Source organism: Hipposideros armiger, unplaced genomic scaffold (assembly GCF_001890085.2).
Source record: "Hipposideros armiger isolate ML-2016 unplaced genomic scaffold, ASM189008v1 scaffold_266, whole genome shotgun sequence".
NCBI lineage: Eukaryota > Metazoa > Chordata > Mammalia > Chiroptera > Hipposideridae > Hipposideros > Hipposideros armiger.
The window spans coordinates 1,654,416-1,655,887 of NW_017731616.1; positions in this window are offsets into that span (position 1 = coordinate 1,654,416).

Genomic DNA, 1,472 nt, shown 5'->3' on the forward strand with positions numbered 1-1,472 from the left:
TAATGGGGCCTCTTGGAAATTTTATTTAGGGTCAGGGAAAGCGCTCTCCCACAGAATAACGTCTAAAGGTAACCCGTCTGAAGGATACAAAATACAATTATATTTTAGCTCTACATACTGGTTGTGCTCATTCAATGTGCATTTGCAATGAATGGAAACTATCCAGTAGCTCAAGTAACAGAGGTTTTATTTTGAGGAAATGTACAGATTATATGTACACACACACACACACACACACACACACACACACACACACACACACATATCAAAAAGTGTCCAGAAAGATATATGGCAAAATGATAGTAGTAGTTACCTATGAAGGGTGGGATTATAGCTAAATGTTCCATTTGTTGGTTATCTGTATTTCTCAGGTTATTTTTTTCAAAATAAATAAATGCTACTTGTGCAATTTTTTTAAAAATTAAAAATATGAAAAACAAGCAAGAAAAGAAAATACACCCAGGTTTATACAATAATGATCCTACTTATTTTATCATCTGGATTCACAAGCCTTGTCCCATGTCACGTTCTGTCAGAAAGCCTGGGCCCCAAAGAATGGGTATGACATACCAGGGGCCCGGCCCAGATTTCTCCCTTTAGCCTCTGGTCTGTCTCCACATGGAGGGTGTGATCTAGCGAACTGCTGAGTGGGAGCTGGACTCCATTGTACCTTTGAACATGGCATTGGCCACGTGGGACTGCCTTCCAACTCCAGCTCTGGGTTGCATTCTGAGAGACTGACCTCTTCTCCAGGTCTGTGGCAGGAATCTGGAGATGTACATATCACTTCCCTCTTCGGGGAAGCCTGCATTCCCTCAATCCCCATCACTAGAGTGTCAGCTTCAAGAGGGCCCTGATCTTTGTTTTGGTCATTGTTGTGTCCCAAGGGCCTAAAAGAATGCCTCACAGGTAAATAGACTCTCAGTACATTGAACGAATTTCTTCTGTATAGAAAATGGCTTAGTCTTTTATAGACCACACAACATAACAATCCTTCGTTGTTAAATTCCAGTACAGGGACATCTATCCTTTCTCCCTCAAGCTCCACCCTTGTCTCCTCACCTAGGAGAGGAATGCTGATTGGTTAGTCAGAAACCTGGACAATGATTGGGCTGAGAATTCTAGGGAAAGAGCTTTCTGAAAAGTTAAAAGCTCAGTAAAAGGTCATTTCTTGAGGAAATCCTACCGACTCGAGATACAGAGCCTTGGAAAAACACCGACCCTTGTCCCTGGCACTCGCTAAGCATCTGAAAGGGTCACAGTTGGCCAGGCTGTAGTCATTAGATGGTGACTGTCGGGTGCTAGGATCCTTGAGGTGGTGATTTTCTCCTAGAATAGAGCTTCTCAAACTTTAATGTGCTTACTAACCCCCTAACTTATTAAAATGCAGGTTCTGATTATTAAAATGCAGAACTGCTGTGGAGTCCGAAGTTCTGCATTTCTAACAAGCTTGTCCCAAATCATTGAGTAGC